Here is a 24,355-nt window from a genome sequence, read left to right as displayed (position 1 = left end):
AAAAAGAGGCATCAAGCAGGGGAGCAGGAAAGAGGTCCAAGAGGAGGTCCAAAAGCCATTACTTGAGGCACCTGAAAGAAAGTACTTTACTTTCAGTGAATAAGAGAGCTGGAAAGCACTTTGTAACAAATTAAAGAAGCCATCCTTTTAGTCAATCATTCATTCAATAGAAATGTATCAACCATCCCTTATGAACCTGGTATTGTCCTAGGTACAAAGAATAGAGGAGTGAACAGGACACCTGAAGAAATTAACAATAATGATAGACTGATTTTTACAACAGAGTGATGTGGCAGGCTGAGTGGCTCCTTCAGTTTAGGTTGTTGGGGCTGGTTGTGTGGGAAAGTCTTATCTACAAAGACTCCAGCCAGTGTGAACCCTGAGGTGGAAAAAATGGTGCTATGGGAAACATAGAAGAAAGGCCCGTCTCTGAGCATAGCGGCATAGTTGGAGAAGGTTATCGTGTCACAGAGATTTGCAGGAGCTGGAGAAGACCAAGGTAAGGAATTTGAACTATATCTCAGGTGTGTTTCTATGTATGTTGGGAAGTGATAGTTTTAAGTGGGAGTTTGACAAGATGCAATTTATTTCAAAGATTATCTTGTCTGCCTCCTGAAAATGACTACAGAGGAATGTAGGTGGTGACAGGTCAGTTGGGAGGGGATGGCAATTGTTCGCATAAGAGCTGTTGGTGATTTGGGCCAGGATGGTGGTGGAGATGAAGGGGAGAAGATAGATTTGGGTGTATTTTTTTGGAGCTAGAATTGATAGAATGTATTGATGTCTTGGGTGGAGGAAGGAGGCATACAGTGGTACCTTGGTTCACGAACTTAATTTATTCTATGATTTTGGAAGAGATGGCCACTTTTGTGTTTATTTGGGAAAGATGGTCACAGTTGTGTTTGTCACAATCTGATGCAGATTTTGCAAACAAAAAATTTTGCCAAATGCTTCTGTGTGTGAACCATTGTCTACCAACAAAAGCTTCCATGAGCCAAAGTACCACTGTATATTGTACCTAAATGATAAGGTCATATAAATTGATTTGATCAAAATCAACTGGACAAATACAAATCTGTATTTCCCACTCAGTCCTATTCAATGATTGTGCAAGACAGCTCCAGATTTATTTATTTCCTCAGCATTTATAGATCACCTACTATGCCCTAAGTACCCTGCTAGGTGCTAAAATGGTGAGCAAGAGAGACGCAGTCCCTCCTTCAGAGGTCTTGGGTTTGAATGAGGAAAATAGCTACTTATAAAATAGTTACACACAAATAATACATATTAAGCAAAGAGCTAAAAGAGAAATGTACACAGTGATTTTGAGCACAAAAGGAGACAGATCTGACCTATCTTAAGTGGTCAGGAAAGCTCCCCTGAAGGGACATTGGAGCCTTCTGAAGGATGATGGTAGAGAACATCATGTTCAAAACTCCTATGGTGGGGAAAAACATTGTGATTCAAAGACAGAAAAAAAAGCCAGTGTAGCAGGAGCCTGGAGAACAAGCAGGAGGGTGGCAATACTGCAGGGATGGTTGGTTCATGATCTGATCATGCAGGACTTCAATGACTTTGCAAGGAAATTCGTTCATTTCAAGGGCAAGGAGAGAAAGATGATGTGATTAGATTTTTAAAAATTTTCTCTGGCTACAGCAATAAGAACAGTCTTGGTCATCACATCTAGGGTCCGTAGGGGAACATGTGGATGGGCTAAACTTGAGTTGCATGGGCTGCCTTGGGCAGGGAGTGGGGACCAAAGCAAAGCTGGGGACCTATCGGAAGGCAGACAGAAGACAGTGCATGCTGGGCAGGCATACACAGTGAATGATGACGGCCTTTTCATGTCAGCACCAGAATATTTTTCTCCAGTGGCTTCATAACAATCAACTGTATTAAAATGCCATATTTAATATTTACCATATCCCAGGGGGAGGGCATTTAAGTGGGTTCTTTTTTTCCCCTCTTGTAAACAATAATGCATTGTCCAAGGCTTCTTATTGCTCTTAGGCTAAAATTGTGAACAGAGTACTCTACAAAGCCCTGTGTGACCCACCAGAGACCAGCCTGTGACCACCATTTCCTTTCTGCTGCACTCTTGGTTGGCTTTACTAGGCCCTGTCTTTCTGCTTTCCTTTCAGCTCCGTGACCAAACCAACATCCTGCCCATTGCAGGGCTTGACCTGCTCTTTGCTCTGCCAGGAACTTTCTTCCCCTTGGTATTTGCTTAGCCAGGTCCTCTGCCTTCCTCATGGCAGGTACAAACTGTTGCTCCTCCGCTGAGCCTTCTGTGACAACCCTACATAGCATAGGCTCTCTGAATGTGGCCTCTATCTCAGCCCTCATATCAGTCATGCAGCTTGTCATTATTTTTCACTTGTTTGCCTTTTTAGCACAAGAATGGACACTCCATGAAACATGGTTCCATGTATGTCTTATTCAGTATGGATCCCTCCATACTATAGGGGTCAGCCAATACTCACTGGATGGGTGAATGAAAGTCCTAGTCACTGGTCTTATTGTGCTAAACATATCTCACTTCTAAACATACTCTAACCATACTAACACTTCTAAACATACTAAACATATCTCATATCTCAACATATCTCACAAGAGGGCTAAGTTGCGGCAGCATAACTCTCTGCAATCTATCATTTAGAAAATACGTGATGTATTGGTTTTCTTCTTTTACCCCTCTTTTTAAGTCTCCAAAGAGATAGCATCCTCTTTATCAATCTTGGTGATGAAATTGCCTCTCACCTTCATCAAAACGATTCTAAAACACTCAAGCAAGTCTCTTCTTCATATAGTGCATTTCAAATGCTATGCTCTACCCTGAATTAAATTTTAGCAAGTGTATTGTTCTCTTTGGTTGTGGACCTCCACATGTTTTCTCACTGAAACATTATTATTTAGTTAGTAGTATGAAGATGTGTAAAGATCTTCAAAACCTTGGCATGGAGAACACCACATTTGCTTTGGGGGAAGGGTGCTCACAGCGAGGCAGGGTAGAAGTCCTTTTCCTTAATCCCCTGAGGGAGGGAGACAGGTTTCTGCTCCTTGGGTTCCACATGTTCTCTCCTTTGTCATCTGAGAGCAGGTCAGGACACTCACTGCTGCCATCCCTCCCTCACTTTCCAGACTGGCCAAGCTCTGTGTGTTGGAATTAATCCTGATCACTGTTACTGGCTCTGTGAGGCATGTAAGCCTACTAAATTTAGTAGTTGGCAGTAAATAACAAGAATCAAGTAATCACAAGTAATAACAAGAATTGAATGGGAGATTTGACCTTCTCCCACATCTGGAGCCTCTTATTCTTAATCTGTAAACCAAAGATTTGAGCTTTTCCCTTCACCCAGCTGGGGGATTCCTGAGCATTCTCCTCCTTTCCTCCGTGTGGAGAGGGATGAAGAAGAGAAGGGAGAAAACAGAATCTCCTCGGTGACCTGAGAGGACACTGTGAAAGCCTGGCATTTGCAGAAGAGCTGTATAAAACTTTTCCAAACAAAGGAAATCAAGCCTTTAAACTTTACCTGTTAGCACAACACAGACTCCCACCTCAGTTTCAATAGACTGCCAGATGTTCTTCATTGTTTAGACATGCGAGGGCTCTGGTCGGCTTGATTTTATTGCACTTTTAAAAACTTAAACTAAATTTGTCCTAACAATGGCTTGACACATTAAAAAGCTATAGTTATTAGAGCAGTGTGGTAGTAGGGTAGGATCAGATACATAGGCTAAATCAATCGGGCCTGTAAACACAGCCGTGGAGATGTTAAAATACAGTCTGTGTCAGAGATGATATCACAAAATCATGAAAAAAGGGGTGGAGAATGGACCTAACTTGTGGGAAAAGATAAAAAGAGATATCTACCTCATCCCATATGCAAACATAAATTCCAAAGATATTAAAGACCCAAAGGGTTTTCAAATCCATGTTTGAAAAACAAGATACCAAAAAAATACACTATAGAGTAAAAGAATTGAAATTTGACTATAGCAAAATTGTACTTCTTTTACACAACTAAAATACAACAAAGGCCTCAACTTTAAACAAAGTTAAAATACAACTGAATCAGACTTATGGTGCTCTTATCTTTAATAAATAAATGGTGAAAAAATGAGAGGAATGACCGCTGTTTGGGACCAAGCAAGACTTAGGAGCCACAGCAACCAAATGAAATATGAGACTTTGGACTCTGAGTCAAACAAAGCAAATATGGAAAGATGTTTTGAGGTCAGTTGAGGATATTTAATATTGAGTGGGTATTTAGTGATTGTAAAAAAATTATTGTTACTGTTTAAGGAATACTGTCGAGGTTTAGATCAAGGATGACTCCCCTGGCTCAGAGATGGGGCTTTTGGAAGGTTGAGTGGATGACAGGGTCACCACTGTGGATTAAGCCATGGATGATGGGAGGTGGGGGCTGGACAGAAGAGGCGAGGTCCCTGGGGCATGACCTGGCTGGGTATCTCCCTCCTTGGCTCCTCCCTCCTCTCTTTGCTTCTTGGCCTCCTGACCTAGGCAGCTGTTCTTTATCCAAGCCCTTCCACCACGGTGTTTCTGCCTTGGAGCCCCTCAACCAGAGTCTGTAATGTGAACCCAACTAAACCTCTGCTCCTTAAAGTTGTGGGTGTCAGGTATTTTGTCTCAGTGACAAGGAAAATAACTAAGACAAATACCAATGATATTGAGGTTATTTTTAAAAATACTTATCTCTTAGAAGTACTATTTGTGAATGAGATTTTATGATGCTTGGCATTTGGTTTAAAATAATCTAACAGAAGGAAAGTTGGAGAAGGAAAGGGAGGGGGTATGGAAAAAAGAAGTTTTGCCCTGGGTTTTTCTTTTTTTTGGTACGGGGGATCAAAATTGGGACCTTGCACTTTCGAGGCAGGCAGTGGAGCCACTGAGCTAAATCCCCGGTCCTGCCCTGTGTTCTTAATTATTGAAGCTTGGTGAAGTATATGTGTAAGTATCCTATATTATTTTATTCATCTGACATTTTCCATGAAGATTTCTTAAAAATATGAATTGGCCTGTAAGTAAACATGAAATAAATGTTACCTGTTATTATTACATTAATCTTTTACAAAGACAAGTGCTATATACAATGCTAGTAAGAGTATATATCGGTACAGTGTCTACAGAAGATGATTTGGCAATACCTAATTTTTAAAAAGACAATCAGTGTTTAACCTAGTTCTTCCACTTTTAAGAATTTATCTCTTAAACATTTGTACACATATAAAATGAGTAGCCACTGAAGCACAATTTTAATTTTGAAAAATTAGAGACAACATAAATGTGAATCAGTAAGAAACTCATTAAATTTTGGTCAACAATTAAAAAGGAATATTCTGCAGCCAATAAAAAGGAAAGAGAGGAGAGAAAAAGAAATAGCTCCATATGAACTGATATAAAATGGTCTTTAAGGTATTTTTAAGTAAAAGAAGCAAGGTATACAACAAATACATAGTACACTAACTATGATATTTATAAACCATGACTGTAGAGAAACTTATAAACTATTTTTATATATGCATATAATTCTTTGGAAGGATACTAAACTATTCCTTTTATGTTAAAAAGGAAACTGAAAGAGGGAGAGGGAAGAGATGTGAGAGACTTTTCACTGTGTGCTTTATATCATTCAGATATATTACCAATTCAAAAATAAGACTTATTTGGAATGTCTATAAAGCTTGTACTATTGTGCTGTCCTTACAAATAGGTAATAAAAATAGAAGTACTCTAACAGAAAAATGAGCAAATGATATGATAAAAGAAAACTTACCCTGATAAACTTGTGAAAAGATAAACTTACTAATGATCATGTAAATGAAAAATAAAACCAATATGTTTAGTATTATTTATTTTTTAACCATAAGGTTGGAAAAAATGAGCCTTTAGTAATATATATTGGCCAACATGTGAGGGAAATGATCCTTTCATTTTATGCTGGTGTATAAGGCACTTTGGAAAATTTTTGCAGAACCTAAGCAAAATAGACATTGTGCATCCCCGAGGCTCACAGATTCCATGATTGAGGATGTTTTCTACAGAAAGGATTATATGTGTGTACAAAGAGACATGTACAAGAATGTTTACTTTAGGACTGTAGAAAGTAGTAAAAGACTGGAAAGAACCTAAATATCCATTAACCAGTTATTGCACCAAGAATAGTGATGAACTAGATTTATTTAATTCAACCTGAATAGATTGCCAAAAACCCATTGTTAAGTAGAGAAAAGGGTAAGTTGCATGAACTATAAAGAATGATGCCATTTGTTTAAATTTAAAAAATGTGTGGCATACATAAGTGTATAATGTGTACATATTTTAATGGATTGGGAAGATCTGCATCCAACGAGTGACAGTGGTTTCTCTTGGCTGAGGGAAGTGGACTAGACAGAGGGAACTGGGTATAGAATCTGAAATAAATTATTTTAAATAGAAAACTTGAGGAAAATATGGCCACATGTTAACTATTGCTAATTCTGGGAAATCTGACTGTGAGAATTTGCTTCAACTTTTTTGTATCTTTTAAATTTCTCGAGAAAAGGGAGAGGAAGTGGGAGAAAATATTCTCAAGGAGGAAGAATAATGTAGATTTCTCTTTGAGCTTTGGAGAGCCAAAGCAATGTGTGCTTTCCTTGTGAAAGAAAGAAGTTTTGAGCTAACACTTGGCTCCTTCTGGTAGAAACTTGGCTGAGGGTGGCCCGTTTCCCTACCAGCAATTCCTTGCCCTGTCCCACACCACAGATGACATGAGACTCTTAGGAAACAGTATCATTTCTAACTCTGGGAGGTCAAGTCCTTTTCTGACCACATGGGACAGTGTTTGAAAACAAAGAATTTCCCTGACCATGAGTCATAGATTTTAAATTCTACCCTCTGTGTGTGTCCTTGATTACTATTATATTTTCCTGGAAAACTTTCTGTGAAAATGTGGAATAAATAATAGAAAGTGAGCTAAAATGTGGATCCTAAATTTCAGAGATTAAAAATGCCTATTTTAAAGGAGAAGCTCTGAGGCAGTGGGAAGTGTGCCCAAATTTTCCCAGAAGAAAAAAATCAACAAAGAGTTTTCAGAAAAACATTTTAGATATTATTCAGAAAAGTTTCAGACAGTGTGGTAAGTCGATTGGTAGACATATCTGGGAGTAAAAGGCATTCTGCTCACATGGGCTCCTTCTGTTGTCCCTGAATGGGAAATGACACCCCCAACCCATGCAGTGACATATGGGTGGAAACAACTTGGGTCTCGTGCTGAAGGGCCATTGTCTGGGCTCGTCACTGATACTGCACTAGAGCACAGGTGTGGACAAGAAGTACTGTGTTGTATTGAAGAGCAGATTTTTGGGCCAGTGGACACTAAGTAGTACCTTAATGTTTTGGAACAATCATAGCTTATGGCACCAGTTGGCTGCCACCAAATCTGGCTGTCATTCCCTTGACAATGTACAGCCATTCAGTGTTCAGAAATGAGACATACTTGCTTTGACACCATTGTTTCTGCAAAAGAGCACAGAACCAGGTTGGAGAGCATCATCATCAACAGCCAGGAGCAGCTAAGAATAATAAGCAGGGCATGGTGGCACACACTTATAATCTCAGCATTCTGGGAGGCCCACGCAGGAGGATTGCAAGTTTAATCTCTGCCGAGGCAACTTAGTGAGATCCTGTCTCAAAAACAAACAAACAAACAACAAAACAGTGCAAAAGGAACACGAGTTGTTTGTGAGAAATGGAGCCTCAACAAGCACTGGAGTTCCGGAGAAAAGCTACCCAGCTCTTCCTCCTGAGCACAGACCATATCTGGTCTCAGTTCCATACCTTTTGCTTGCCCAGGTGAAGGGAACCCCTTCCCTTCTACTCCCCAATCACTTAACTTCTTATGATGCCTGATACTAAAAATTAGTACATCAGCAGCTGTAGGGATTCCTGCTTGTAAAGATAAGTCTTTGCTTCTCACTTCAGCTTTGATTTATTGTCTTTGGTTGTTTGGGTTTGGGGGATTTTTAACAAGAAGATAAACTTACAGATGGAAATATCTTTAAGCCATAAATACCACTAGCTTGCCTGTTTCGGAGAAGTTCAAATAAAGACACCAGGATTTAGCAGCAGCTCAAATGTTCTTCCTTTCCCATTGGCGGAGGAAAAGCCGTGGCCTACAATGGGCTATGCAGGCACCAGGGCCTGACCTGTGCCTGGATGCTAAGCCGTTCACAGCTCCTATTGCATAGAAGGGAGGCGCAGGATGACAAATTAGTCTATGCCAACTGGCCGCTGCGGTGGAGGCTGGTTTACACAGCAATCTCCTGAGGTTTCCTTACCTGCTTTACTTAGTGCCAACACTGTCTTTCTTAAGTTCTCTCTGTTTCTCCCAGCAGGCTGCAAGGATTGATTCTGGGTCAGTGGCTCAACCCCCACCCCCCCCCCCCACTGCTCCCCAATACTGTTTCTATCTTTTTCCTTAATCCTATGCAGCTCCTGGAAAGGATGAACTGAGAGCAGGGATGATATGCTGTTCACCCTTAGACTCTCCCATCGAGGAGCATGTGGCATGTGCTACCAAGTAGGAGAGTGAGAAATGTTTGCCAGTCGAGTTATTCAGTAGTCCCAGAGCTGTCTGTACATTAACCCCCTGGGAGCTTTAAACAGCAAACAAATAAACAAGCCAACCAATAAATACTGCTCAGGCCTCACCCCACACCTGGTGAACCCTGATCTCGGCCGGGTGCTCAGCTCTGGAGGGCTTGCAAAGTCCTGCAAGTGTCTGTGCATGGAGAAGGTAGGAACACTATGGTTGGTTGGACTTGTTGCTCCATTTGGCTATTGCTTCCAAGTGTGGGAAAAATCTGCTTGAGTTATTTCAAGGAACAAATATTCCAGTCAGTGAGATAATACATACATGCATACAAGGGCTGGGGATGTATTCCCATGCAAAGGCCCTGGGTTCAATCCCTAGTGCAGCCAAAAACCAAAACCCAAAACCAAACAAAATAGAGAGAGAGAAAGAGAGAGAGAGAGAGAGAGAGAGGAACACAAAGGTTGACCGTCATGGCCCTGTCAGGCTAGTTCCTTCTTCCTGCCGCAAGGTGCTGTGCAGCGCAAGCTGTGTTCTCAGCAGCTTGCGTACACAGAGGCACAGTGGCTCTATAAGGCTGTCATTCTCTGAGTTACTTTTATCTATGAAAACATGGGCTGAAGGTCAGTGCCTCCCAATTGCTTCTGCACAAACCAGGGCCTCTAGGTCACTGGGACTGGCATCCTCTCCTCACAAATTCTGGGCCTGTCCTTCCCTTAAAACCACTCTTCCATTTTGGGTGGCTGCTGGACCAAATAGCTAGAAACACATTATCTCTAGAAAATGTGTTCTTTTTCTCATTTTCAGTGTAAGCCTGGTTTATGGGAATAATCATGAGAGAAAGAATGGCCAGCAGGAAGCAGTAGCCTTGGGCTCAGGGTGAAGCCCTTGGTTTTATTCTGTGGGTTTTCTGCTATGCCTGCTTCACAGGATACTGATGAGGTTAAATAATTAATGCATGTGAATGTACTTTGTAAGCTCCAAAGCACTGCAGGAGTATAATTAATTATGTTTATAATTACAGGTAATGTAATTATAATTGCAATTACTTTGTGGGTGGAAGCAGGTATATACATTCCCATTCTACAGTAGGATACCCTTGGTGGATATCCTTGGTTAGATTATCCATTTATATATTTGGGCTCAACTCACTCTCTCTGACTTTATTTTTAACAATGATGAAACACCTGAGACTTTAGCATGAGGAAATCCTTCACAGAGTGAGGCTGGGGGATCTAACACTTTGGTAGTAATATTCTTGGGCACTTTCCATCATGTAGATAAAATTGAGGCAATTTACTAGCTTACTTGTATACAACAATGATAGTTGCAGAGATCCTATAGTTAAACACAAAAATATGACATACACATATATGTATTATTTCTATGATTGATATATAATTTGTATATTGCTTAAAATAAGAATTTCAGAAAATCACTATAATCTACTATAGTCTAAAATGATTGTGTAATTGCTAAATTGTTCTATATTTCAGGCAGTACTTATTTATACTAAGCTAAAATATAATGTATTTTGCTTGTTTAGCAAAATTAATAAGCTTAATAAAGTGTCAGGTGGTTGCTAAGTTCCTTCCATTAACATGCTTAACCTTAGAAAATGAATGTTTGGAGCCACAAAATGCAGCATGTGCTAAAGGAAGGTGATCCAGTGCTCCGAATCTGCTTGGTCCATCAAGAAATCTGAACTGTTAATATGTACTAGAGTCATAGTTGATGTTTTTCCCATTTGAAAAGTCATGGCGATGGCCAGATATACATTTCCCAGGAAGCATTCTTCCGGAGTCTCCCTGTTTGAAATGGCAAGATTCTGCTCGAGAAGCTAAACATCGTATTTCTTTGGAGTCTCTGACCTGCTGCCATTGTTTCTTATGCACTGTTAATTGTTGTTAATTTCTAACACATCATTAATTATTTGCCATTAAAGATGTGGGAGACGGAAATGCCCTTCACTCATGGGTGATCACACGAATGAACCATTAATAATTACAAAAAGTGTGTTACTTTATACGTGAGAAGTGAATTTGAGCCATTTTCATGGACTTCACCATATCTCTTATGGCTGAGCTGTGACACAAGGTCACTGTGGGCGGGGGCATTATGAAAGACCTACTCCGGCTAAGGAAGAAGCTTCTGTAATGACTGTAACATTTGGCCTCTACAGCATGATGCACATTTCTGAGAACTTTTTGTTTTTGCAACTTTTTCCTCCTTTGTGAGAGGAGCCTAGAGGTGAAATAGTTTCCTCTGATGTCACAGCCCAAGTCAGGCACACAATTAGTACTTAAAGTGGAGCTCCCAACTCCCACTCCCATTCAGCTACCAGGCTGTGCTGGGAGGTCAGCAGCGGGGCCCGGAGACTTCCACTCCCTCCTCAGGATTTCTGAGAGCTCGAGTCAAGGCCATTCTCCTGACACTGGGCTCCCAATCTGTAAGAAAAAATACCCGATTGCCAGATACAGTTGAAATTTTTATGTAAGTGCCTTCCTCGAAAGCCCGGAGATTCTTCTACAAGTTTATAGCAATATTAAGCATTAGACATTACATTGGAAAAAAGTATCAGATCCAGTCTTTAGGTTTAATCACCCAGTAGAAAAACGTTAGAATGCTGACAAAGGTTTGGAACAAGCCAGTGAAAAAATATTTTATTGATGCAGATATCAGCAGTGAAATCAAGATAGCTTAGATTTTATAGTTTAAACTTAGAGTTATTGCAAGGATAATACTATTTTAAAAGGTTTTATTTTTGTATTCACTATGCATGTATACATTATGCAGTTCATAGTGTCCACATTCCTTATGGGGAGGTGGTGCATGTACATAACACATCTTAATTCTTTTTCTCTCATCCTTTTCCCCTCTACACCCTCCCTCCATCTCTGATTTCTTTCCCATTTGAGAAAGCTCTATCTTCCTACTAACTATAGTCTAACTTGTGTTTTGCTCCTTATTTATATTTTGAGTTTCTCATATAAGAGAAACCATGTGGTATTTAAGCTTGGGTATGTGAGTTATTTCACTTAACATTATGGTCTCAAGGTCAATCCATTTTCCTACAAATGATTCGAGTTTATCAAGCATAGTATTTTTTTTTTTATCAAGGATAGTATTTTGAAGATGACAATTCTTTCTCTGTTTTGTTAATAAAAGGACAGAGTCAGAGAAAATCAAGAGATCCTTCAGCTATCGATTTGAGAATTATGTCACTTGGTGGTGGGGCTTTATAGTTTCGTATTTTGGTTCTGTTCATCATCTTGACTGTGTTGTCAAGAGCAAAAGCAGAATCTTCTCATTCTTCCCATTCCTTCCTCTTCTTTTTGCTTTGTGCTAGCCTATGGGCAGGTCAGAGGGGATAACTTTCTGCTTCCTGGTGTAGACTGAAAGTGGGTAAACCAGATAGCTTGGGGCTACAGGGGACATCATGGACAGGTTGGAAGTCTGAACAATGGCCTGATTCTTAGAAACCCATTTACCCTCCAGAGTTCCCATTCTTTCTCACCTGTAAAGTGAAGCACTTAAAGATTAACTCTGAAGGATTATTAGGTTAGAGTCTAAGGTCTAAATTTTTCTGTATTGTCCTCCTATCATTTTAACCATTTCGTTTTATTGCTACACAATAATCTATGCCCAGAAAATACTACATTTTATTTATTCCCTCCCTTATTAATGTATATTTAGGCTGTTGAAAGTTTTTCTATAAAAGTAATGCTGCAATAAACATTTTTCTACAGATCTCTTACATGTATCTGTAAAAATTTTTCTAGAGTTTCAATTTTTTAAAATGGTGCCAAATTAACCTCAAAAGTAACTATACCAAGTTACCAATCTTCATTCCCTTCACTGCTACTCACATAAACTGCAATGAGGGAGCTGCCACTTTATCACAACTAACTTCATCTCTGTTCCCACTGCTTTCTTTCAGATCTTTCCCATCAGTCCTGGGGCTCTTTGATAGGAAGCAAATGGAGAGAGCCTACCTTGAAATCATGTTTTGCCCAACTTTTTTGTCTCTGACCTAAATGTTTATTTTCTGAAGGGGCTAGGCTTTGGAAATACACAAGGCGTGAAAAGAATTGTTCTGCTTAATATTTTCTCTTTCCTTTAGTTAAAGAGTACAGATAGGTCTAGCTACTTGAGAAAGGGAGAAGAAAGATCAAGAGGGGAGAAAGAAATATCAGAGAAAAAAATCAGATCATATTTTAAAAATATATTTAAAAATTTGTATCCTTTAAAATAATGAATGTAACAATTTGATTTTATTAAAAATAATAAAATTGCATGAAACTTAAACTCTCTTGCACAGGGAAATCTCTTACATAGGGCCATTGTTTTCATCACACTCATTATTTCTGTATTATGGGATAATATTCTATTATTTGTGTGTTTTATATTTCCTGTAGGAAGGCAATGGTCTAGAATTTTGTAGACCAGCTGGATACATGTCCAAGCAGGGATATGACAAGAGGAAATCCAAGAAACACTTAGAAGGAGGAGTGTGAATGAAGTGGGAAATAGGGACAAAAAGCTCAGGAGGAGCTAAGCCAGGGAATAAGAAGAATGTCTATTCCGTTGATAAGCAATGGGAGAGAACTGTGGCTTGGGATGACAAGTGGAAGATGATGAATTCGAATTGGGCAGTACAGAATATTCCCAAGAGATATTCATGCTGAGAGATTTTCTTTTCCTCTAAAACTAAAGCCAAGTGGACCAATGCTTTTGTTGTGTTACTCTGTATTCTACAGAGACACTATACAATGTGGTCTATTTCTCTTACCCATTTCAAGTGTCAGCTATCCTCCTTCAGCCTTCAGCCTTCTGCTGGTACTGTGCATTTCATTCTCATCTCAAATCCTAAACATTTGATCTTTGCATATGAGTGTGCATGCACACCCATCCTCCGAGGAAGGGTCAACTTTCTTCTGTGTTCCTGGAACTACCTCCTACTAACTTTACCCGAGAGCATCTTTGCATGTGGGTGGCCTTATCACACACATTTCCTATATCTCAGGCAAAGTAAGTTACCTCTTTTCCAGGTGAGTGTTCTACTGGGGGTTTCTGGTTGCCTCAGTAGAATAAATCCCAACTCCTCCTTTTTATCTCCATAGCACATGGGTATTCCTTGCCCCATTCAAAATTTTGGAAAAATAAATTATTCAGACAATTTTATTCAGTTCCCCAACTTTCACGTCCCACCACACCAAGACTAGAGATACCTCAGTGCTGACTGCTCAGTTCTGCCCAGCAGCCAGAGGAAAATAAAACAAGGTTATTTGAAACACTTTTTTAAACAGACTGCTCTGAGATATCAGTGATGTCCTGTTTCTAGGACAAAGAATTATTGCTGCGATCTCATAGTTGCTCTTTTCAAGGACTCGGGTGTAAAGGTTATGAAGAGCTATTCAAACTCATTTATTTCTAGTTCACTTCTCACTTCCTGAACTGCCTTTCAATGTGCAATGGAACTTCTGTTCAGTCTTAGGCCAGTTAATGCCACAGAGGCTCCCAAGATTGTACAAATGAGGGTTTATTCATTTCTTTACCTCTTCAGCCAACATTTCTTGAGGACCTTGGCATGCTAAGCACACATCCATATAGATGCTGAAGGTCAAAGACATCCTGAGAAATGCAACCTGGAGTGGACCCCGACTGCAAACAACTGGCTATGGCCAACTTGATACAAATTGACCATTATTTGCTTTGTTTCTTTTTTCTATATTTCTCATTCTTTTTTCTCTTTCTCGTTTTTGGTATGCTTTCTCTTTTTCATTATCATATACCATATTATATATATTATATTCAAAAGGCCAACTTTGTCCTTTCTTGTTTCCTCTACTTATTCCACAGTAGAAATATTTATCGATGGATGAAAGACAAACCACTACCCTGTCCAACTCAAGGTCATGGTTGCATTTTTAAGCATTCTAGAACATACCAGAAGAATGGGGAAAAAAGTGTGTAAACTATTTAATGAGTAAATAAAACTATTGGAAAAAGAATAAGGGTTTATGGCTTAGAAAGAAGGCCCATATTTTTTGAACAAAAAGCCAGCTCCTGGATTAGTCAAGACTGGCTGGGTTTTGTTGTAGTAATAAACAACATCCAAATGTCAGTGGCTTAATCCAACAAAAGTTTATTTGTTGTTGATGCTACATGTCCAACATGGTCCTCTTGAGGTCCTGTTGAGGAATCCAGGTTACCAAGTACTCAGTCATCTCAATTCCTACCTCCAAGATCACTTGCAGGGAAGGAGGGAGACGGAGGTTCTTCTGTTGACAATCAAATGTGTTGGCCTGGAAGTGGCACATAGTAGCTCAGCTCACAGAGACATACAAAGTCACATGGCCTATCCAACTGCAAAGCACCTAAACAGCAAGCCTCTAAATGACTGGAAGGAGAGGATGCCTTACTCTTTGTGAAACTAGTAGTGTCCACTACAGCAATCAGGATGACCAAGATGAAAGTGAAGTCTATGAAAAATCCTCAATGTCTGATTGCTATGCTTGAAGGATAAGTGCAGAACAAGTGTCTTATGATTTGCAACAAAAGGGTTCACTCCTAACCTCTCCATCTACTGTGTTGCAAATGGGTTTTTTTTGGCTACCCAGCCCCTTGCAGCCTCATGGCACCCTCTTCCATGGATCCCTGTTTGTGAAGGGACCATCTTAAACTTATCCTTTTATCTAATAAAATATCAATCTTAAATTACTAAGAAAATTCAACCCTAAGATAATGCTCTTAATTTACTCCTTTAATTAAGGGAAGCATGAAGTTTGTAAGTCTTGGGCCATTAGGAAGCATAAATGTTGTGAGCCAAGGCTGGGAGGCCATCTCTCCCCTTTGACAGTGTGGTGAAGCGAGGCTGCCCACCAGGGTGTCAAGGGTGACAGGATAGCTCTATCTATTGAGGCCACCAACCTGAACACATAGCCAAGTGCATCACCTCCCTCGGACGCATTCTCTCAAAGTGAAATTAACTTTATGAGGTGTGCAGTTGTAAAGGCTTTTTAGAGGGTTTCACATAATGTCCCAGGAGTTTTTAGACAAGTGACTTTTGGGTAGCTGTAAACTAATTAGCATACACTTCTAGACTTCCAGAAACCCCCAAAGATCAAGGTCCTAAGTGTTATGCACTAAGAGTGGGTACATGGACATGACTGACCTCTTGATGAGGGTCAGTCTAAAAGAGGAGAAAGCTGAGAAAATCAGCCTGACACAGTTATAGTAGTTAAGAACCTAAACTCCAAATCCAGGCTGATTATGAGTTTGAGTCTTAGCTTTCCACTTATAAGCACATATGAGCTTGAACAAGTTATGTAACATCTTTAAGCTTTAATTTCTCATATGATGAGGATTAAAATAGTATTTTTCTCACATGCTGATAGCACAGGATGGTGATAGCACAGGACCTGGCTCATTCTAAGCAGTCAGAATACATTAAGTATTACCAGTTTCTGTGATTTTCAATATTGTTCAGGGTAGCTAGCATGTATTGAGTGTGCACCACAAGCAAATCACTGTATTTGAGTAAACGTGGCAGCATGTGCAATTTAAGGGATTTGCAAATGTGTGTGTGTGTGTGTGTGTGTGTGAGAGAGAGAGAGAGAGAGAGAGAGAGAGAGAGAGAGAGAGAAGCTTAGATGTAAGAATAAAATGGAGAGAAAAGTAGCAGGATAGGAAAAATGTAAGATAATTAAAACAAAAAGGGCTAACATTTAATTGTGGGCGTCCTCTGTAATAGGCACTTTGCACAGACAGATTTAGATATAATTGATCTCATTTACTCTTCACATAATACTATGAGTAGGCATTAATAAGCCTTAGAAAGATCAGTCAATCTGCAGTGTCTGACATGTGTGGGTCGGGATGTGGAGGGGGGTGTAGTCCAGATTGGCCGGGCATAGGAGAGGACCGGCTGAGAGATACACCATGTACCAGGTGCTCTAAGGAAGCCTTGTCCACCAGCACAGGTGGCCATTGCCTGTGCCATGTCCAAGGCCATCTTTAATTTTGGTCACATAGTCCTTAACGGTGTGCAGTATGAGATTGCCTTGAGAAGGACCCCATTTCTTTGAGAAGCTTGAAAACTAAAACACATTCAGGATGTGCTGAAGCTCAGCTTCAAATCATGTAGCAAGTCCAGAACAAGCCAGGAAATGGCAGTCAATGGGTGCCAGTGAAAATGTCACAGTGATCCACGGTTGACCACTAGATGGAGCCCTGATGGGCACAGTGACAAACCTGAGGACAGCAGGTGCAACCCAAACCAGCCTTCCCATCCCTCCACCTCCAGGGCACAGAGAAGTTTTTGGGACATCTATTTGTCTTTCCAACACTACAAGGCCAAGACACCGTCAATACCATGGCTTTTACCCCCCTCCCGTATGCTTTACCGTGAGTTCATAGATCAAACGTAAAAGTTGGAAAGTGTAAGGAAACTTGGAAACTTGCATGTTCATCTAGACTTTTACCCCATTAGCACTTTGGGGAAAAGAGGGAATCTCCATTTAAAATCTCCCCTGAAATAACCTTGTGGGCTTATCTGAAATTAGCACCTTCAGAAGTCTTGCTCTGCCCTCTCAGTTGAGCTCACCTACTTGCATCTTGATCTTATACTCGATATGCTCCTCTAGTCAGATAAGAAGAGTACTGAAGTGATTCTGGATTGTAGACCAAACTTAATGGTATCTGAGGATAGGAGTCCAGCCTGGGGTTTAGGATTTTCCCTTTTTTATTTGTGTATGATTTAGTGTTCATCCTGCACTAGACACTAAAGTGCATTGTTTAATTATCTGAGCTCAACACACCATTTTATAATTCATTAGTCAGTTGCTCTTTGCAAAAGCTTATTTCTTATGAAACTAAAGTGAGACTCATGCAACTCGACTATTTATCTCTCTTTAGGGGTTGGGGGTTAATATCTGATAGCTCATAACATCTTTATTATAATGCATTTATAATGATTTACTAGAATCATTCTATGGCTAAGTATCTAATGTCAAAGCTGGGATCTGGCATGAAATAAAATGCTATATCCTCGGGTAGCTCTAGGGAAAAAAAGGCCTCAGCCAATATTTTCTGTGTAATTCTACAAACTGTAATAAGGGTAGGGGTAATTGCCTTAATGTCAATTAAGCTATTAATAATGCCCATCTTGTCATTCCTAAATATAGCAGTGTCTCAATCATACATTACTGTCCCCCCATTAAGGCTACACAGAAATGAGATCAGAGCCTGTGTGGATGGGGGAGTCTGTCTAATACTAGTCCTATCTCCTTTATATAAGGGAAGGTTGGGGGTTTATTTGTGTTTTCGATGGATAATTTTTACCTAGATGCACATGCGTGCATGCGTGTGTGTGTGTGTGTGTGTGTGTGCGTGCGCGCGTGCATGTGAGGGCAGCATGGGCAATATTCATGAGCAGAATGAATGTGGCCGAAAACACTGTCCCTGCTCCTGTTCTGCTCCTGGATGACTAGGACAAGTATGCTCTACCAGGACAAGAGTTCCAGGGGCTGAGCTGCAGGCTGATGGGTCAGACAGTCCACTAACCACACGGCATTTCAGCATCAGGGGACACATTTTCTGCACTGTTGTATGTTGCTCCCAGGCTGCATGGATGCGTACAAGTTCCTCAAGGACAGACAGACTCAGGGGAAAGAAAATGAGGCCAAGACATGGTCACGGAGTAGAAAGGCGGCCAGTGGTTCCTCAGCAAATTTCAGCAGACAAGGTCAAGGCTAAAGGTATATTAGGAATAGGAAATAGGAGACGAGCTGTAGGATTTTGGTGAACAAAGAGAATGTTGCCAACTCTCTTTAGTCAGGTCTAAACCAGAACACTTATTTTATAGAGAAGAAGCAGGATAAGACCCTTCTTCAGTTGGCACTTATAATTCTCCTGGGTGAGGATTCTGAGGAGCCACTTCCTTCTGTCCCCTTTATTGGCTGTCTTGGTGAAGTGAACTTCTACTTGATGATATTTAGAGCTCATTAATTTGTCCCAAGGAAGCTTACTGTATGGCAGTTTAATGACAGAAACCTGTTTTAATGCAAATGGACATGTAATCCCACTAAGACACTCTGAGGATGTAAATTTAAAACAATTGCTAGGAAGTGACACCAGAGTTTAATAAGATGGAAGGCTAGTTTCTAGTTCCTGGCACACCCAGGGGATCCTGCTTGGACACCCAGCCCTGGCAGTTTTAGTGCAGCTGGCGGTTACCATGGCAATTGAAAGCAGAGGGTGCCTCAGAGGCAAGGCAAGCTCCTCTCAGGTGCAAGGAGCTGAGCTCCACAGGGTGGGCAGGGGGCAGGGAAGGGAGAAGACATGAACATGTGGGTGAGTGGGGTCTTCTGCTCATTATTCCTCAGGGCACAGGTTGTGTGCCTAAGACTGAGATCCAGGATGTAGCTTTCTATCCTGGCTGATTATAAATGTCCAATTCAGGCAAATTCTTGCAGAAAGAACATGAAACCTTGCCTGGGACCCCACTTCTCCCAGCAGGTAAAGGGGGAAGCCTGCTTCTGAGAGGGGTGGCGGGAACGAGACAGAGGCGGGAATTGTTTGTGAATATTTGCCAGATTATAATGCTGTTGGGTACTACATCATTCTCCGGAGAGACCTGAATAAGGTTATTATGGGTGAAGTCATTTTTGTAATAAAGTTGGCTGTAGCTCTGGGTCATAAATCATGGTTTCTGGTACTAAAAAAATTACTAAACATGCCTCTGTTACCACATACTGTCCTCCTTTTAAATACTTAGATTTTACTACAAATCTCCCATTGACTGAGATGGGGAAATGCACACAATGAGCAAAGGACTCCTTCCGTCACTGGCAGCAGCCCTGCCAGCATCTGGGCCTCGCGGAATGATTTCCTGAGGTGTGATGTTATTTATGGCGTGCTTTCTCTATCAAAAAGGCAAACAGCATCTCAAGTGACCCCGGAGCATTTGCATCATTGCTTCTCTTACTAATTGATTCATCCCCCGGCAGGGCCCAAGACCGGGGCTATTAGCTGGCCACACTCTCTCCTAGCTGCAGACCCTGTGGATTGAGATGCATAATAAGCAAAGACATTAATAAAATTGTTAAATGTCAAAACTGCAAACCCCACACCCATTTGGAGCCCCGCAGCCCATCTGGAACGATACTGTGAAATACCATCTCCTCCCCTCGTCCTTTTCAGTCTAAACTTCATAACCTTTGTTAAGTAAGGGGATTAAGAACTGTTATTAACAATACTGATTTTCAAAATTTCTTTCAGAACTTCTTCCTTCCAAATAAGTCTGGCACAGAATGAAAAGGAAGGCTATCATATGAAGTGCATTTCAGGTGTAATAAAGCAGAAAGGAGACGGTGGCCCCAGTGGCAGTTGTAAGAGGGATGCAGTGTGGATCTCTATAGCTCAGTGGCTGCAAAGCAGAAAATGAAGATTGTAAAAACGTCACATAAAGAAAAAATGCACAGTGGATTCGTTTTGCGATGCCCATAATTCAGTAATGCCTTTAAGTAGCTAGAAGAAATATAATAAATGTTTTTCCACAACATTGATCATACTGTATCAGAGGAAATATTAGTGTGCAGGGAGCCATGATTATACTGGTAGTAATTCTCGGTGCAGAAAACTAGTAGAAGATGGGACCCTTTATGGGCCGAACTTTTATTGGCTGCAGTTATTTACCTTTAAGAATACGCCTAATACATTGTCCTATAGCTAAATATTTTTGTGAAAATTCAAACCAGCACTATCAGTAAATCAGAAATCCTGCCACCATTTTATAGAATTTATTTATATTTTTTCCTGCAGATGCTCTGATATGTTCCAGAATACAAAAAGCAGCCAATTGACCATGTAAAATTTCTAGAAGGCCTGTAAAACAGATTCTTCCTCTGCATTCTGAACCCGGATAGAAGCAGACAGCTTTATAGCATGTGATTCCATCCAAATGCCACCTGTATATATAACATTGCTCTAAAGAAATTAAATGGATTATTAGATTATATGCTGTAGTAAAACTATACCTGGAGCTGGACTGTGGGCCAGGAGAGGATGTGCATGCTGGGCACCTGCCTTTTTTTTTTTTTTTTTTGTCTTGAAACACTCAAAAAAGCTTTGCAAAGCAGGCTTTTTCCTTTAGGAAGGAATAAAGGAACTACTTCTTCATGCCAACCTCTTGCTCCTCAGACTGGCAGGAGCTGGTAATGCGTGGCAGTGTCAGCGTTGGTGTAGGAGGTCCCTGCATGCTAAGGGAATGTTCTACCTTCACTCTCCACAGGCTCCAGCTGGATTCCAGAAAATCTTCCAATCAGGGTTCTGGGGTGCATGAGATAAGAGCCAGGTCATCCAGACTCCTGCAGAATTAGAAGGAGAGGTGAGAGCAGACCATGATAATCCTCCATATATTCCTGATAAAGCCCTGCCATGAAAAAGACTAAGAAACACTGCAAGCCAGAGAAAGAATCTCAGAAGATACCCTGTGAACAGTACAGGAGGGAGGCATTCTTCAGAGCCTGGATAACCCAGCTTGGAGTTCAAAGGCTTTGTAAAAGCAAAGCAAACTGGGTAAAGGCTGCAAATTCACCTGCTCTGTCTCAAGGCATCTCTCCCCCAACCCTCACTGACACAAATGGGAATCATTTCCCAGAGTGAAAGGAGGCCTCTCTTCTCTTTGTCCTAGGGCTCTTTGCTTAATGCAAATCACAGGTTTCACCCCTATAGGTTACCTTCAATTCGATACATTTTTTACTTGGGCACAGACTTGGCCACAAATATGTGGAATTTTAAAAAAACGGAACTAGACCTCAAGTTTAATATTTTCTGTTGGAGTTGTGTAGATGTATTTTCCCCTTTCTTTTCTGTTCTTTTTTGTTTTTACTCCTTAGCAAGGAGGTGAATGTTCTTCCCCTCTCCAGAACTTTTTAAAGAGCCAGGTGATTGTTGGAGGAGAAACCCTCTAACTTTGAGTTGAAGATGGAGGAGAAACGGGGCACAAAGGGCTCTCTGAAGGAGCAGCACCTGGAAAGTTCCTAAGCGGTCACCTAGTGTGCTCAGCTTTGGCAAGGACATGAATAATTTATACTGAGACGACGTCACCGGCTTCTGCGGGACGGGGGAGGTGTTCTGGGCACATCCGCACAAGTGACACTGGGTTAGAGTATTAATGGCACCTGTCCCGATTTTTTTTATTAATGAAAAACACTTGTTTTACTCAATTAATTGCCTGGTAGTAGAAGAAGTACAATTTAAAACAAGAACGTTTTGGAGGTGGATATCTCTTTGAACTGCCTCGTGAGTGTGTTATCAAGTTAACAGCCTCACTGCCAAGTACAGATCAGTGGGTAGTCCTGCTCTTCTCACTCCTTCCTTGCTCTTCCTCCCTTCGTTTCTTCTTCTCTCCCTTCATCCTTTCCTCCTCTCCTCTTTCTTTCCTTTCTTGCTTTTTGTTCATTTCTCCTTTCCTTTGTCTTCTTTATTTTCCTTTCCTTTCTCCTTTCCTCTTCTTTCTCTTTGTCTTCAATAGTTTGGAAAAAATCTTAGTGCAATTTTTAGTGCAGTACTCCAACAATAAAGATGTGCCAGGCCACAGATGTCTTTCCCCCAGGGTTTGACGGTGGTAAAGGTGAAACTTCCATTTTTTCAGGCTGTGCAGTGCTCACACCACTTCATTTGGGCTTGTGAACATAACTTGGGGTGCTAACAGGGCCAGTGAGACCCTTGCAGAGTAGATGTACTGCAACTTTAGTAAAAGTTAAAAAACCACAAAATAACAGAACAAGACATTGGAAACTAGTTGGTGAGTCAGCAGAGCGCATTTTGCTTTACTAGCATCTAGCCTGAACTATTGGCATGGATAAAAGAATACACACAGCCCTGGACAATACAGAATAGTATTTGTTTATACTGCAGATACTATATATATATTATATATTATATATGTTTCATTTTATATTTTAAAAAAAATGAGATACACTTGTAATTATTTTAACAACCGCTGGATGTCACTGTTGCATACTTATGGCAGTAAAACTTCCAATCTAGTGGAACAATTTGAAACTTAATTTTAAGAGCAGCCAGTTACCTCTTGGGTCCTCTACCTTTTGCTTGAGCCTATTAGGCTAAGATGATGCCTTTCTCCACTCACTGCAGCAAGCCCAATTCTCCATTATGCCACTCTACTGGGAATTCTAATTTACCAAGGATAAGGTTCCTCAAATGATTATTTTCTTCATTATTTAAAAGGAATATGTTATTTTTTTAATGGCTCCCATCGTTGTATGTTAATTATAACTAGCACATTCTGGATACCAAATGAGATGAAGTGAAAACATGATCATAAAATGCCCTAGGTTGATAAAGTTCCCTCTCCTCAACCCAACATTGCTTACAACAGTTTCATATCTATTTGACGATACATCTTTCCAGCATTTCTAGTTACCTGCTTTGATGCTCTTCTTATGAATCTAAGTTGACCTGTGAAATAAATGGAATGAAGTAATTATTTGCACTGGCATCCCAGAAGTAAAGCGAAAACAAACACTGAAAGTGTGTTCTAGATAGCTCATTTCAATTTGCAAAGGTTATGAGTAGAAATCTGGGGATTCTTTTTCAACAATTACTTTTAAAACTCTTTAATCCTTGAAGCCTTTAATTTCTGTTTGAAGAATTCATTTTAAAAATCTGGGCTATTTTATATAGAAATTAGACCTGACATTATACAGAAATTAAACCTGGAGACTGTTACAAATCTGAGAAAGGCCTGGCCCAGTTCAAGTGCTGGTTAGGGCAGCCCAGTGAAAAGAAATGGTGAACAAGCCAGAAATGACCATGAGCTGCAGCGGAGCTACCCAGAGCAGTCTCTTTCTTTTCACTAAAACTTCGGAGCTGCCTTTTTTTTTTTTTTTTTAACTTCCTTGCATGCCTTTGCACTTCTGGGGAAGCCAGAGCAGTTCTTGGAGAACTGCTGGCCCAGATTTTGGTGGGGGAGGGGAGGTGTGCTCTGTATTAGTGAATTATCAGACAGCTGTGCTGCCTACCATGTATGGGATGCTTTGATCCAAAATTTCAGTCATTGTTTCCACATTTAGGGGCTGGAATGAACATCAAAGAAGTGGGTGTACAGAATTCACTGAATGCCAGGGAAGTACAATAACATACAGAGGATATAGGCAAATCCCAGTGGCAAAATTTGCTGCCAATTCTTGTGCATAATAGAGGCCCTAAAGTGACAGTCTCTCTTTGACAAATGCATAATGATATCAACGCCAGGGGAAGGAACTAGCATGCTGAAAGGTGAATAAAAGAGTTGGGAACAATTCAGTGGACTTACACATTTCCTCCATGTGTTTTCTCACAACAAGGAAAGCAGATGACACAAATGCATTAGGTAATCATCGGACAAAGCTGCAGACTCACCAGCAGGCTTAAATGAAACCGGCTCTTTCAGGATCCAGCTCTAAAGATGAGAATAAAATGTGATTAGAAATCCTTCATCTTCTGGAAGGAAAAAATTAGGAACAAGTAAAGCAAAAATAGTTCTCTTGTTCTGTCTTGGGTAGTTCCAGATTTTAAAGCCCATATGTTGTTTGCTATAACTTCTTCGCCTCCCAGGGCCAATGCATTCCAAACACTTTAGCTAGTGCACTGCACTTCGAAGTCTCAGCAGCTAGGGCTCATTTGTATCTGTAGTCTTTGTTCAAATATGGATTAATTTTGGTTAATTTCAGTGGGTGCACATAAAGTAA

The 24,355-nt window shown here is 40.5% G+C and overlaps 1 protein-coding gene across 2 annotated transcripts in view; it reads left to right on the top strand.

Annotated features, from left to right (window-relative positions):
• Positions 1 to 8,682: 8,682 nt before the first annotated feature.
• The window catches only part of LOC110344459 (uncharacterized), a 155,986-nt gene continuing 140,313 nt past the window's right edge, over positions 8,683 to 24,355 (top strand). The window contains exon 1 of one of the 2 annotated variants that reach the window (XR_001184272.3): positions 8,683 to 8,798. The gene's annotated coding sequence lies outside the window, so the exon portion shown is untranslated. The remainder of the gene's footprint in view (positions 8,799 to 24,355) is intronic. The other variant, XR_015447196.1, reaches the window with a different exon arrangement.

The sequence above is a fragment of the Heterocephalus glaber genome, unplaced genomic scaffold (assembly GCF_053883595.1).
Source record: "Heterocephalus glaber isolate CG9 unplaced genomic scaffold, H.glaber_assembly_v1.0 deba00000347, whole genome shotgun sequence".
Classification (NCBI taxonomy): Eukaryota; Metazoa; Chordata; class Mammalia; order Rodentia; family Bathyergidae; genus Heterocephalus; species Heterocephalus glaber.
This window is presented reverse-complemented; position numbering and strand designations above follow the sequence as displayed.